The sequence below is a fragment of the Myotis brandtii genome, unplaced genomic scaffold, assembly GCF_000412655.1.
Source record: "Myotis brandtii unplaced genomic scaffold, ASM41265v1 scaffold482, whole genome shotgun sequence".
Classification (NCBI taxonomy): Eukaryota; Metazoa; Chordata; class Mammalia; order Chiroptera; family Vespertilionidae; genus Myotis; species Myotis brandtii.
In genome coordinates, this window is record NW_005368420.1 from 580,344 (window position 1) to 593,917 (window position 13,574).

The 13,574-nt window shown below is 42.8% G+C and overlaps 2 long non-coding RNA genes across 2 annotated transcripts in view; both read left to right on the forward strand.

The window, feature by feature from the left end:
* The window catches only part of LOC106727816, a 13,512-nt gene extending 11,602 nt beyond the window's left edge, over positions 1 to 1,910 (forward strand). The window contains exon 3 of the long non-coding RNA XR_001364070.1: positions 1,150 to 1,910. This is a non-coding gene — a long non-coding RNA (uncharacterized LOC106727816). The remainder of the gene's footprint in view (positions 1 to 1,149) is intronic.
* Positions 1,911 to 6,911: 5,001 nt separating this feature from the next.
* LOC106727817 lies at positions 6,912 to 11,609 on the forward strand. The gene is made up of 3 exons (XR_001364071.1): positions 6,912 to 6,922; positions 9,903 to 9,907; positions 11,409 to 11,609. It is a non-coding gene; the product is annotated as an uncharacterized LOC106727817 (long non-coding RNA).
* The last annotated feature ends 1,965 nt before the right edge of the window (positions 11,610 to 13,574 follow it).

Genomic DNA, 13,574 nt, shown 5'->3' on the forward strand with positions numbered 1-13,574 from the left:
TGGCTGCTGGCCGCCATCTTGGCTGACAGTTAATTTGCATATACTCACTGATTAGCCAATGAAAAGGGTAGCGGTCGTACGCTAATTACCATGTTTCTCTTTTATTAGTGTAGATGGTTTATTTGTCCTTTTAGTAATTACTTTAAGGCCTACTAAGTGCCAGACACTATCTAGATTTGGAGGATGAAGCAGCAAATATAACAGTCCCAGTCATTGCCATCCCCCAAACAAACAAATTTCTAATAGGAATAAATGATAGGAATAAAAATGACATGGTGTAAAGGGATAGAAGGGCACGGCTATTTTTAGGTAGGCTAGTCAGGGAATACCTCCATGGTCGATTATATGCAAATAATAATAATAATAATAATAGAAACTTTAAAAAAAGCTTAATTCGGACTTCTGTCCTCCAGAACTATGAGAGAAGCAACTTCTGTTGTTCTAAGCCCTCCAGTTTGTGGTACTTTGATATCTCAGAAATTAGCACACTAATCTTTGCTTCTGTTCCCTCTGACAGCTATTCTTTTCCACCTCGCCAACTCCTATTCCCATCGTCAACTTTAAGCTCTGCAGAAAACAGTTATAAAACCTATTAATGGTTTTCCTGGATCTCAGAATAAAATCCAAAGTCTTACCTAAGCCTACAAGGTCTTGTGTGCTCTGGCCCTGACCTGCCTTTCTAATCTCATCTCATTCTACTCTCCTCCTCTATTTCTTCCCAGCTACCTTGAGACGTGCATGGTGTATTCCTTTGTTAGGGCCACCATAACAAAGGACCACACACTGAATGATGTAAACAACAGAGAATTACTGTCTCACAGTCTAGAAGCCAAAAGTCTGAGATCAAGGTGTTTACAGCATTGGTTCCTCCTGAGGGCGTGAGGGAAGGCTCTGCTCCAGGCCTCTCCTGGCAAGCAGAGATCTGGCCAAGCTTGCATCAGCAGTGTGGTGCAGAGGTTTGTGCCTGGGCCTGGAGTTAGCCTGCCTGGGTTCAGATCCCAGCTCTGCTACTGCTCGCTGAGTGATCTAGGGAAAGTTATTTGACATCTCTGATGATAATAATATCTGCCCCTCACAAGATTGTTGTGTTAGTGGCTCCTGTCCTGCTCCCTGCTGGACTCTGTGCTTATATCTGTCATTCTCCCCCAGCTAGACAACATGCATTTTGAAAGCTGGGACCATTTTCCTTCATCTGCACAAGGCTTGGTCCAGAGAATCCTCTCAACGCAGCACTGCTGGAAGGCATGAAGGAACCAACACAGGCTCAGCAGATGAAATCAAGCAGACTTTGCATGATTGAAGGCAAGTAAGGGGCATCCTCACCTGTACGATGCTGGCACCTAGCACATCCCCTGGAATGTATGGGGGAATGTACGGTAATAACCGCTGGCAATGTATTGGAAAGGGCAATAAGGAAAACGCCTGAGGGACTGAGAAAAGGGCAAGGTGATTATGACTGTGCATGCCTGGAATGGTTTAGGGACGTGGTGGCATTTGGGATGAACCTGAAAGGACAGAGCTTCTGGCCTGCCTCTATCTGGAATGCTAAGGCAATTTTGGAGAGTATTGCTTTGGGCAAATTCTGTGTGAGTTGGAGGAATGGATGAGTGAGATGCCTTCAGCTGCAAGTAACAGAATCCCGACTCAAAATGGTTCCCATAATGAGGGGGTTTATTATCTCACAAGGCAAGAATGGAGGTAGGTCAAGTTCTGGATTGATTAAATGAGCGGCTTAGCAACCTTACCAAAGACCAGGTACAGAAGCGCTCTTAAGACACTTTCCTTCATTCCATGAGGCCAAGTATGATTCACCTCCCAAGATTTGGGGAAGGGCCTCACCACCCCACTGTAGTGATGGTTGTACAATTCTGTAAATATACTAAAAAACACTGAACTGTACACACTTTAAATCGGTGAATTATATAGAATGTGAATTTTATGTCAGCAAAGCTAGAAAAAGAATAGTCCAACTTGGATATCTTAGGGACTCTCTTCATTTGCCTTCCTCTCCTTCTTCCTTTCCTGGCCTTCATTTATTTGAACATTTAAAAATATTTTTTTTTATTGATTTCAGAGAGGAAGGGAGAGAGAGATAGAAACATCAATGATGAGAGAGAATCATTGATCAGCTGCCTTCTGCACATCCCTGGCTGGGGATCAAGAGGGCAACCTGGGTATGTGCCCTGACTGGGAATCGAACCGTGATCCGTGATCTCCTGGTTCATAAGTCAATGCTCAACCGCTGAGCCACACCGGTTGGGCTATTTGAATATTTTCTAGCACCTATTATATGCCTTTCCCCCATTTTAATCTAGCATTGTTGAATGTTCTACTAACCATGAATGCCCTTCAAGGAATGGGGGAAAGAAAAAGATTTTAAGGTCAGCCTAGAATAAATAGTGTATTTGCAAAGTGGTGTAATAATATTGCCCAATAAAATGAGATCAAAGGGTTTAATCAGGCCTAGAGGAGAAAAAGCTGAAAATCACAGACTCAAAGACCATGCCAAAAATCTGGACGAAAGCTGAAAATTTCAGCCCCATGCCTGGACATCTTATCTCTACCAGCAGGGCTTGGGCCATTCAGCGTGTGGCCTGTACTTTCATTTTCCTCCAACACAGCCTCTGAAAGGTCCTATGTAACTCAAGAACATCTAATGTAGTTCTCATTGTCGAAAAAAGATAATGAGGATAACCTTCCCAAGGTCATGTGATTGCCTTTCTGGAGAACCAGTCTATTAGGGTTCTCCAGAGAAACAGAACCAATAGGGAAAAAATTAATTAATTAATTAATTAATTAAAAACAAAAGAGAGAGAGAGAGAGAGAGAGAGAGAGAGAGAGAGAGAGAGAGAGACTTGGCTCACTTGATTAGGGAGGTTAAGAAGTCCTACAGTCTACTGTCTGTAAGCTGGAGACCCAGGAAAGTTGGTGATATAGTTTCAGTCTAAGTCCAAAGGCCTGAAAACCAGGAGAACTGATGGTATAAGTTCTAGTCCAAGTCCAAAGGCCTGAGAAAAAGGAATCCTGATGGCATCATTCCCAGTCTGAGGGCAGGAGAAGACCTATGTCCCAGCTCAAGTGGTCAGGCAGAGAGAGAATTCTCCCTTCCTCCACCTTTTTGTTCTATTCAGACCCTCAATGGGTTGGATGTTGCCCACACACAGTGGAAAAGGCCATCTGCTTTACTAAGTCTAACAATTCAGATGTTAATTTTTTTTCTAGAAACACTCTCACAAGCACATCCAGAAATAATGTTTAATGAGATATCTGGGCATCCTGTGGCCCAGTCAAGTTGACATATAAAATTAATCATCACAGCCCTAACCGGTTTGGCTCAGTGGATAGAGCATCGGCCTGCGGACTGAAAGGTCCCAGGTTCGATTCAGGTCAAGGGCACAACCTTGGTTGCAGGCACATCCCCAGTAGGAGGTGTGCAGGAGGCAGTTGATCGATGTTTCTCTCTCATCGATGTTTCTAACTCTCTATCCCTCTCTCTTCCTCTCTGTAAAAAATCAATAAAATATATATATTTAAAAAAATTAATCATCACAGTCAGCTTTGCAGAAACAATACCTGGTGCTATTTTCATCAGGATGGTTCTAGCAGTCCTGAGTGAGGTGACAAGAACTGGAGGTTTGAAAGTCATCAGATTGATAAAAGTAGGCTTCTCAGCTTTCTTCTGAATATTAGGAGACATCTTGTGTGTGTGTGTGTGTTTTTTTAAAGTTTTAAAATTGATTTTCAAATATCCCATCTCACTACGATAGATCACAAAAAAAGGGCTGCAAATTCTTTCCACCTTGCATGCTGATCCTTTGCAAAGTGATTTTGCAGCTTATTCCATCAAGTGATATGGAGTCTTATTTTCCCACCCTCAAACCCGGTCTTGGCCATTTGTCTTGCTTTGACTTAATGTGACATTAGAAAATGGGACACAAGAACAGACTTGAACAGTGCCGGTGCCTTGGGGTTTGTCTTCTTTTGCTGCTCTTGGGAAACCTTGTGACCATCACCATGTGAACACGCCTAAGCTAGTCTGCTGTCTGATTAGAGACATGTGGCCATGTTGTCTTTATCATCCCCAGCTGATAGGGAGCCAATTGCTACCCGTGACAGTAGGCCATCCTGGACCATTCAATCCCAGATGAGCCAGCCCAGAATGGAAGAATTGTTCAACTAACCACAGAATTTTAAGATAAAATAATGTTTGTTGTTTTAAGCCACTATATTGGGGGGGTGGTTTGTTACACAGCGAATGCTAACCAATACACAAATATTCAGGATGTTTTTAAAAAGGCTTATATAACTTTAAAAAAAAAAGTTCAAGTATCAGGATTCCTGAGTCATTTTCAGGAAACCAGAAGCCTAGCATTTGCTTCCTGCTATGTCAGTGGTTCTCAACCTTCCTAATGCCGCGACCCTTTAATACAGTTCCTCATGTTGTGGTGACCCCCAATTTCATTGTTACAAATTGAACATAATTAAACCATAGTGATTAATCACAAAAACAATATGTAATTATATATGTGTTTTCCGATGGTCTTAGGCGACCCCCGTGAAAGGGTCATTCGACCCTTAAAGGGGTCGCGACCCACAGGTTGAGAACCGCTGAGCTGGGCTATTCTCTTCTTTTAAAGAGTGTTGAGTTTTCTTTAAGTGGCAGTTAAATTCCTTGAGGATACTTGATCCTTTCAAGATTGTTTCTAATCATTGTTAGAGTTGGTCTACAGTAGCCATTACTCAAGGACTGGTTTGGTCCTACTAATAAGGCTTGACCTTTCCGCAGTCTCTAGTGAAGATCCCAGCTCTTTAGAAGTTCTCTCCTTTCTGGTTGGTTGGAATTCAAATGTCTCCCAACTCTATGTGTGCCCTGGACCCTCGGCAGTTCTTAGCGCAGCTTCAAGGAGCTTTACATATATGTTTTCCAATGGTCTTAGGCGACCCTTGTGAAAGGGTCATTCGACCCCCAAAGGAGTCGCGACCCACAGGTTGAGAACCGCTGTGCTATGTGAAGACTTGCCTTGTATTGATCCGCTGAGGACAGAAATGAACCACATGTGCAATAGAAGAAAACCCTGATCAAAGGAGAGTGAAACCAATTCTCATAGGGCCTCAGCTCCAACCTCCTGTAAGCCTGCAGGAGGCTAGTGACTAAAAGTAGTTCTCCAGAAGGACCCTCATGGTTTCTTGGCTCCAGTGTCTCCTGATGAACTACTATGGACACTTTCCCAACTGCCTACAAGGCCACATCACAAGCTATTCACTGGAAGAGAGCTAAACTTTATCCAGGGGTGAATGCAAACCCTGCCCAAACCACCTGTGAGTGAAACATGGGTAAGGAAGGCTAGTTGTCCAACTGTCCCCCTCACTGCCTGGAAATGCTGGGGTCATTAGGGGGTGACCTGGATGTTGGCCCTATCATGGGGGCTCATGGCTGGTAGCAATGAGCAGGTATGAATAGGAAGCATATGCATTTCAGGCTCAAAGAAGCAAACATGGATTAAGTGAAAGAATTAGTCTCTATCCAATCAAAGCAACTCAGGTTTGTTAAGTGCCCATTACACACAGAGGGACTCTACATTGATGGGGGAGAGAAGAATCTGTTTCTGCAGCTCCTGTATCTGACCAATATGGTATTTCAGGAGAAAACAATACAAATGTGACAGAAAGGGATGCAGGCTGAAAAGTTCCTGAAACAGGCCTTTCTTCCTATTTATGTGACTTAGGGTTTTACTGCCCAGAGCTTGAGAGTGGCAGCTTGTGGTTGAATAAAACGAAATTAAAGTGGTGCAGACAGTAATTGATCTGACTGTGGGAAACGAGGAAGGGCAGCATGTGGGGGAATTGGCAGGGAGTGACCTTGGGTAGAGCACATGCCACTTCTCTGCTCTGGTGTTGCCATCTCTGGGGTGAGCGCCAAAGGAAACAATGCAAATAAAAGTGCTTTGTAAACCATGAAGTGCTATACAAATATGACTTATTCCTTCTGATACCCTACCCTTTTATTTTGTTACGTTTTTGGAAAAGGTAACATGTGTACATGGTAAAATAAATTTTCAAAAGTAAATTTTCCAACAGTCCAAAGGTATACGATAAGTTTCCCTCCTTCCTAGTATCAGTTTTTTTATGCATATGGAGTAAAAAATAGAAACATATACACACATATTTATATATATTCATACATACTTCCCTTTGGTTTAACACAAATTGGTGTACAACATAAAAATATTCTGCACATTTATGTACGTTTCATTATTTTACTATAATTTTTTAAAATATATTTTTATTGATTTCAGAGAGGAAGGGAGAGGGAGAGAGAGATAGAAACATCAATGATGAGAGAGAATCATTGATTGGCTGCCTCCTGCATGCCCCGCACTGAGGATCAAGCCTGCAACCTGGGAATCGACCAGTGACCTCCTGGTTCATAGGTCAGTGCTCAACCGAACCACACTGGCCAGGTCTTTCCCCTGCCCAGCTTTCTTGAGGTATAATTGACAAATAAAATTGTATGTATTTAAAGCGTACAATGTGATTTGATATTTGTAGACATTGTGAAATGACCACAATCCAGTAAATTAACACATCCATCACCTCATAGTTACCTTTTGAATTTCCTTTTTTTAAACACAGGTTCTTAAAGATCCTTCCAGATCAGTGCAAAGATCTACCTCTTTCTCATTGAACAGCTGGGAACATTCTGTATTCCATTGCATTTGGGACACCCTACAAGGCATTTCACCATCTCCTGCTGGAGTTCCTATTCTCTGTTTCAAACAACACTGTGATGATTATCCTTGTACATTCAGTTTTCACCCTGTTGGGAAGGTGCTATTTCAGTTTTGATAGGCACTGCTAGCGTGTCCCCTGCAGATGGTGACTTTTATAATAGTAAGCTCCCTCTTTAATTTATGAGCAGGCAGTCATCGGTGGTGCCAGCTTACTAGAAGTTTGCATTTGATGAACCCAAGGTGAGAAGTTTCTTTTTCCCAGAGAGCAATTGCGCCTTTACTATTTCATGTAGCAAAGTGGCTCACAGCCCAGATGTTGGAGACAGACTGCCTGGGTTCGAATCCCAGCTCTAACATGCTCATACTGAGTATGACCTTGGGCAAAGTGACTTAACTGTCTGTCAGATAAAAAGACTAATCCCATCTACTTCATAGAGTTACTGCAGGGTTTCTCAATCACCCTCAGCACTACTGATATGTAGGGCTGGATGGTTCTCTGTTTGAGGTAGTGGCAGTCCTATGCACTGAAGCATCCCTAACCTCTACCCACAAGATGCCAGTGGCCTTTCCCTTTCAATTGTGACAACCATAAATGTCTCTAGACACTGCCGAATGGGCCCCTGGAGACGGGGGAGGCAAAATTCTCCCCTCCCATTGAGCATCAGTGGGTTACTGTGAAGATTATATGAGTGAGTTATTATGTAAAAGGCACTTAGAACAGAGTTGGTACATAATAAATGCTATATAAAGGCCTGCAGTTATTATCATCATTATCTCTCCTGAGCCCTAAGGCTTACCTTACGGAAAATAAATAGTTTTGATAATATGGGGGCTTGAGCAAGACAGGGAGCATTATTAAGCCCGTATCTGATTCCACTCCGGAACAAGAATCCAAGTCCCTATTCTAAGATCATAGGTCAGCAATGTCAGTATTAATTATAGTCTGATCCCTCCGGGGTTCCATTGTGGGGCTCCCGGTATCCTGTAGCACATTTAACAAGATCCCATGCTAATGGCCACTTCAGCTGTCACGGGTGCTGCACACATCCGTTCTACATCCCTTCCCGAGTTCTCCAAATGGTGCATACTTCACATCTCTGGCTTTCCATGGATCTATGGCCCCTTGAAACAACTGGCTGCCCACAACAGTCACCCCAAAAAGGGGGCCAATGAAAACAAAAAGGGAGAATAAGGAAGAACAAAAAGACTGAGTTTCTTTAAATTTCTGGCTCTCTGCAGCACAAGCATTTCCAATGAAAAATAAAGAATTCTTTCTTCTGTATCTATTTCAGCTGGCATCCCGCTTTTGCCTTGTGAATAATGTCACCACATCATTATTCTGTCCCTCAAGGTAAAACAAAATGAGCAACTTAACCACCAGAAGTGTGCTTGTGTGGAGGAAAGGGCTCATTTAAAAGCTTTTTCAAGTAATGTTGCTGTGTTCCCTCCTATTTTACCACACATCCTCAGGGTTTTTTTGAACCTATGGGAAAGTTGTTACTTTGCATACCAGGTGTATAAATAATGCCTCTTAGAAGCAACCCCCCTGACACACACACACACACACACACACACACTTTAAAAAGTTTTATTGCTTTTAGTCTTTTGGGATTCCTGGAGTGTCTACAAATAGATTAGCCTTTAAGAATTCCGAGTAACCATGGTTAGAAGAAACAACACTGGTTTAATTAGCCATGGTCCTATTTTTGAAATTACATCTGCTCTCTCTCTTTTCTTAAATGAGGCTTGGTCTTTGCAAAAATTTTAAGAGGATGGATTTTGTAGATGGGGGGGCCAGTGCATGTTAGTTTTGATTTGAATTAATTTTCATGCTTTTGAAAGCGAAATCAAGAGTATTGAGTGAGTAATGTAGCATCATACATTAAACATGATCAAATGAAGAGCACTGAAGAGAAATGATTGCAGAGAAACGAATTGCTGGAAATACTGGATCATCAGATGCATGCTGCTGTACAGAGTGATAGCAAATCATTCTTTGCATGGCTGTATCGGTTTTTTATCCCAAATCCTCAGACTTGATTAATCATTGAAGTGATGAAAATGAGAGGGCCATGTGGTTCGCTGAAGGGTCATTGAGTTTCAGAAACCAAGTACATAATCCACAGGACTCGATTCCCAGGTTTGAAAGTCTTTATATGACTTCTCACTTGATACTATTTTTCATTTCTGAAATAGTGGTTGAAATGGTCACTGCTTTTTTAAAAAAAATATTTTATTGATATTTTACAGAGAGGAAGGGATAGGGATAGAGAGTTAGAAACATCAATGAGAGAGAAACAGCCATCAGCTGCCTCCTGCACACTCCCTACTGGGGATGTGCCCACAACCAAGGTACATGCCCTTGACCGGAATCGAACCTGGGACCCTTGAGTCCGCAGGCCAACGCTCTATCCACCGATCCAAACCAGTTAGGGTGGTCACTGCTTTTTTAGAAGTTAATATTTTAGCAATACTTCTTAATATCAGAACTCTTTCAGGACAGTGTTCCTTACAGTCTTCGATGACAAATCTCCAATGATACTTGGTTTTGTTTAAATGGCTGCCCCAAAATCATTTGGGATGGAGTGGGCACTCGAAAATTTAACTTTTATTGGATATGATATTAGTTTCCGACTTCAGCATTTGTCTTTAAAGAATTCTGAATGCACATGGAAATCACAGGAAATCACTTTTTGGGGGGTCGTCTATATTATCTCTGGTCTCGTACAAGTTACCCCAAAATTTATTAACTTAAACACCAAGAGTTAGGAATCTGGTATGGCTTAGCAAAGCATCTCTAGTTCAGGGTCTCTAACAAAGCCTAATGAAGGTGCATTGACCAGGGCTGAGGTCATAATCAAGGGTTGATTAGGGGATGATCTGCTTCCAGTCTCTCTCACGTGGCTGTAGGCAGCCATCCGGTCCTCACTGCTGTGGTTGGAGACGTCAGTTCTTTGCCATGTGGGCCTCTCCATAGGGCAGCTCATAACATGGCAGCTGTCTTTCTTTAAAGCAAGTGGGCAAGAGAGGGCAGTGTAAAATAGAAGCCACAGTCTTTTTGTAACCTAATCTTGGAAGTGAAAACGCTTAGTTTTTTCTTTTTGTTAGAAGGAAGCCACTAGGTCCAGTTCATATTCAAGTAGAGAGTATTTCACAGGGTCTGAACACCAGAACAGGTTCATATGGGGTCATCGTAAAGGCTGCCTGCCACACCATTTGTCTTAAGGTGTATTATCCTGTCATCTACACTAATAAAAGAGAAACATGGTAATTGGCGTACGACCGCTACCCTTTTCATTGGCTAATCAGTGAGTATATGCAAATTAACTGTCAGCCAAGATGGCGGCCGGCAGCCAGGCACTGAAGCGAGCACGAGGCTTGCTTGCTGCAGATTCCAACGTTCTCCGCCTAACTTGCCAGCCTCTCAGTTGCAACTCCCACACCATTTGTCTTAAGGTGTATTATCCTGTCATGAGATATAAAGCCCTCTGACACCACAGTGGCTGTTAAATAACCATGATGTCTAGAATTCAGGTGAGGAATTTGCAATAATAGATATTCCTTGGTTTGGGGTGGTAATCCTTCCATAAAGAAAAATGGGGGAGGGTGTATAAAACAGCATGACAACAGAAGTTTTCTTGGTTTTCATTTTAATATGAAAGCAGAAATCAATTTTTTAAAAATATATTTTTATTGATTTCAGAAAGGAAGGGAGAGGGAGAGAGAGAGAGAAACATTAGTGATGAGAGAGAATCATTGATTGGCTGCCACCTGCATGCGCCCCACTGGAGATGGAGCCTGCAACCTGGACATGTGCCCTTGACCAGAATCAAACCTGGGACCCTTCAGTCCACAGGCTGACACTCTATCCACTGAGCCAAACCGGTTAGGGCCAGAAGTCAAATTTTAATGATAAACCTGCAAACATTCCAAGTGTGAATGTAAAATGGCACAGTCATGTTGGGAAAAAGTTTGATAGTATCTTTAAAAAACTTAAATATAGCCCTGGCTGGGTGGTTCAATTGGTTGGAGCATCCTCCCAATGTGCTGAGGTTTTGGGTTGGGTTTGATCCCTGGTCAGGGCACATGCAGGACTCAACCAATGGGTGGAACAATAAATCTCCCCCCCCTTCCCCTCTCCCCCCGATTCCTCTCTCTTTCTAAAAAAATCAATATAAACTTGCCATATCACCAAACATTTCATTCCTAGGCATCTACTCAGGAGAAATGAAAACATGTTTATATGATGATACGATGTATACAAATGTTCACAGCATTATTCATAACAGCCCAAAACTTGAAACAATCTAAACCAATTGGTGAGTAGATACACAAATACAACCAAAAACTACCCAGTGATAATAAGGAGTGAAACGCTGACATGGATAAACCTCACAAAAAATATATGAGAAAGAAGGCAGACAAGCCCTAGCCCAGGGGTGGGCAAACCCTGGCACGCGTGCCAAACATGGCACGCGAAACCCTCTCTTATAATCTTCCATTTACAATTTTTTTTCTTAATATCGACTTTTTTATTTTTCAGATAAATTCAGTGTAGGTGCATCTTAGATAAATAATTTTACATAACAAGTTATCTTAAAGACCATAGACATGGATTGACGAGAGAGGGGAAGAGCAATTTCTATGCCTCTGCCTTAACTCTCCCTGCCTTCCTAGATCCGACCAGTGTTTTGGTTTCAGCCTCAGACGCAACGGTTTTCGTTGACAAGACGACCGCCTCACCTACTTATTCAAAATTTCACTCTATAAAAATGAAACCTTCTCTCTCGTTTTGCCCACCGGTACTGATGAAGGGGAATAAATTTCTGTTTCTCTCGGCAGCAAAAGTCCCACTGATATCAAATGGAGTCATAAAGTTTTCTGTCGGACTATCAGTGTACATGTATACATTAAAAAATAAATGTATTTTTCATCATCATATACTGTGGTTTTGTCGCTCGAATGAATTTTATTATTTCTTCAAGGTTCTTCACATACATACACCTTAAGAGATATCAAGTAGGCATAACATGTTCTCAAAAAATTAGGGTTGGCACGCAGAAGAATTTTGAGATTTTGCTGGTTTTGGCACGCACTCACAAAAAGGTTGCCCACCCCTGCCCTAAGGTAAGCTAGTGCCCACCTAGAGACCACCCACCTCAGAGATCAGAAAAATAGGGGGGTGGGGATCTGTTCTTAAAGGTCAGTCCGGCAGGCAGAGCCAGAAGCTAATGGCGTGCAGGAGGCAGATCCATGATTCTCTCTCATCATTGCTGTTTCTCTCTCCCTCTCCCTTCCTCTCTGAAATCAATAAAAATGTATTTAAAAAAAGAAATAAGGCAAAGACCATCTATTGTAAGATTCCATTTATATGAACTGTCTAGAACAGGTAAATCCGCTGAGACAGAAAGTAAATTAATTGTTGGGGCTGAGGATGGGTATGAAGGATCCTATGGGGTGAGGGAAATGTGAAATTAGTGGCTATGGTTGTACAAATCTAAGTTTACTGAGAATCATTGCATTGTATAAAAATGGGTGAATCTCATAACATGTAATTTATACTTTAATACAATTGATAAAAATATTTTCAATGATAATGGGTGAAAACGAGCTTGCTCAGCATAAATTAAATCTAGTTCAGCTGTGTCAGCTTCAGGCCTTATGCCACTTCCCTTTTCCTCCCATCAGTCTGAAATTTGGTCCTAAGATTGAATTCTGGGACCTTGGTCCCTGATATGGCTAATTGTCAAATCATTAAGCCACAGAAAGTTGATTGTATTTCTGTTATGGCCCTTCTATTCCCCCCCCCCCCCCCCCCCCCCCCCTCTGGCATTAGTCTCAGTTTCCTTTCGGTTAATTTTTAAAGGATTTTGCAACTACTGGTTTAAAAGAGTACTACCCCCACCCAATCTCCTTTTCATCTCAGAAGATAGTTGAATTTCCTACTTTTCAGCTGTTTGAAGAATGTAAAGCTCATTGCTGCCTGGACTGTGTAGATTAATTTCACTTTGGCTGCTGGAGACTCGTGGTAATCATTCTCCAAGTTTTTCTACGTCTTTACCTTCTTATCTGATAGTTCTGGGCCATCGAGGGGAATTTTGGTGTTTTCCTCCTCTCATTCCCTAAAGTAATTTCACTTTTTTAAAAAAAACTAGATTCTTCACTGGAAAAAAAAAAATCAAGTTACCTACTTGCTTCCAGTTTCATTGCAACACATTTTGAAAACGGACTACTGTGCTGGCCAGCAACCTAAGTAAGTTAAAGTAAAACTTCAAAAGGGGCCAAGGTCTAAAGTTCGCACATTCTTACGAGGCCTGTTCGGTCTCCGCCGGGGGAGACCCCATTATCCACCGCTCTGCCAATCACGTCCACTTCCTTTCGAGCCTCATGAATGAGGAAAAAGAAGTTCAAGGGAGGGAAGGAGGGTTCAAATGAAGGTCAGGTGCCCAAGCGCTTTCTGGTTAGTGTTGCAGGGACGGACGAAGTGGGGAAAAGGTGACCAGATGTGAGCGGCCCCGGGAGGCGGCCGGGCAGGAAGGAGAGGACGGCCCGTCTTTGAGACACGCGGTGACCCCGAGGGCCCACTGCGTGCCAGGTGCCGGGGACACAAAGACCACGGTGGGATGCTTGTGTTCCAGGCGCCGCGCACGCATCAAGACAACGTCCGCCTCGAAGGCACCCGCTGTCCTTTTTTTAGGCGGCATCAGGTGGGGGCCATCTCGGGTCGCCTCGCAGCCGGCGGACGTTGAAGGAATATTGGGGGGCGGGGAAGAAACGCTCCCCTCCCGTCCCCCGCACTGGGCCCGCCCTGCAGGCGAAGACAGACACGCCCTCTCCAAAGGG